The 2,101-nt window shown below is 31.9% G+C and overlaps 1 pseudogene; it reads left to right on the top strand.

The window, feature by feature from the left end:
* Positions 1-407: 407 nt before the first annotated feature.
* LOC114028452 lies at positions 408-1,321 on the top strand (annotated as a pseudogene).
* The last annotated feature ends 780 nt before the right edge of the window (positions 1,322-2,101 follow it).

Here is a 2,101-nt window from a genome sequence, read left to right as displayed (position 1 = left end):
ATGATTTAATCAAGACAATTTCAAGAGTATCTGGACCAAAGAAAAAGACTCTTCATGAATATACATCCTCTTTTAATGAACTTGTAAGATACTGTCACATCTTATAAGGGTATTTTTGATTCTGAAATGAAGATATAAATGGGTTGTAATTGTGGTAAGGAAAACTAAACATATTTTTGATACTTTTACATGAGCTGAATGAAATTATGACAATGTGGAATCTTCTGATTTAATGGCATATAACATAAGCAAGACTATTAAAACAGATGGATTTTCCATGTTGATATGGATATCGGTTTTACGTGCATAAGGAACTGCCAAGTTCAAACTATAGATGACTTTTTATAATCTGTATAATTTCAGATGAATTAAGATTTTTCTGAATAATCAACACTTATGCTAAATACATGGAAATTTGGAACAATGTCACTGAATTTGTTCTCTTGGGACTTTTGATGAACAAAGAGATGAAGATAATGAGTTATATGCTGTTTATGCTCTACTATTTTGCAATATTTCTAGGGAATTTCATCATGATTATTACTATTACATGTAGTCACTTTATCCACCACCCCATGTACTATTTCCTATGCCACTTATCCCTCATGGATCTGGCCTATACATCTACCATAATACCCAGACTAGTAAGAGACTTAACTGCCAAGAGAAAAAACATCTCCTTCAATAGCTGTATGACTCAACTTGCTACTGATCACTTTCTGGCTGAGGTGGAGATGCTCATCCTGGTGAACATGGCCTTTGATCGCTATGTTGCCATCTGTAAACCTCTGCATTAAATGGTCATTGTAACCCACCAGAGATGTAACATACTGATCCTGCTTGCCTGTGGAATGGCTTTTTGGCATTCTGTTGCCCAAATGCTCATGGTCATTAAGTTACCTTTGTGTGGTCCTAATCAGATAGATCACTACATATGTGATGTGAAGCCTCTCCTAAAAAGGGTTTGTGCAGATACTTATATTGTGAGTATCTTAGTAATTGCTAATTCTGGGATGGTTGCTCTGGTTACCTTTCTGGTTTTATTGGCATCTTATATTGTCGTATTATATAACCTTAGAAAGCATTCATCAGAGGTTCGCCACAAAGTTCTCTCCACCTGTGGTTCCCATGTCACGGTGGTGGTTTTATTTTTGTGCCCTGTATTACCATCTATGTACTCTCTCCCAGCATCCACATCAGTGATAAGGAGATAGCAATGTTTTATGCTATAATCACACCCCTGCTGAACCCTCTCATCTACACACTGCAAAATACGGAGATGAAGAATGCAATGTGGAAAGTGTGGAACCAAAAGAGTTAATTATAATTATATTTATATTAATTATAATTACATATGATTATTTATATTCGTAATTGTTTATAATCATAAATATAATTATTTATTATATAAATCATATTAATTATATATTATATAAATATTATAATTATATAATTAAAAAGAATGTTAAATAAATAAATAATCACGTGAGATGTTTTTATATAAATATAATTATTTATTATGATACATAATTATAATTATAATTAAGTTATACCTAATGTTCTATATTTGTAAATGTATCCATATGTACATATACATGTGCACATGTAAGTATATGTGTGCATACACATATTCATGCATGAATGAAAGTACACATTTATACATTTTTTCCCTAATGCATAAGTACCCAAATGACCATTTTTGCAAACTCAGACATAAACTATATATGCCGTTTAATTCCAGGTGAAAAGCAGGAATTCTGCTTAGTGAAATTTTCTTTATGTGAAGAATACAATAAATGTGTTGAATGATTCACAACTGAAAGAATGAAATTCTGATAATCTTCTTTTGAATTGTTCTATCACATACTTCATTCCCACACATATAAAGCATTTCCTTATCCTACTGAGAATGATGAACCCACAAATAGTCCAAGTCTAAGGTGAAATTCTAAAATCACTAGTTTGTCTTTGATGTTCACTTATTAATTCTTATACTATATTTCCTCTGATTACTTCTACTACTTTATTCAAACATACACACATATGGAACCTGTCTTGACCTGGTCTGTTCTCAGTTGCCTATTTGCTCATGAATTCCAAA

This window comes from Vombatus ursinus, unplaced genomic scaffold (genome assembly GCF_900497805.2).
Source record: "Vombatus ursinus unplaced genomic scaffold, bare-nosed wombat genome assembly UNPS02014883.1, whole genome shotgun sequence".
In the NCBI taxonomy this organism is placed as follows: domain Eukaryota; kingdom Metazoa; phylum Chordata; class Mammalia; order Diprotodontia; family Vombatidae; genus Vombatus; species Vombatus ursinus.
Note: the sequence above shows the minus strand (reverse complement) of the source record. Positions and strands in the feature narration are given on the sequence as shown.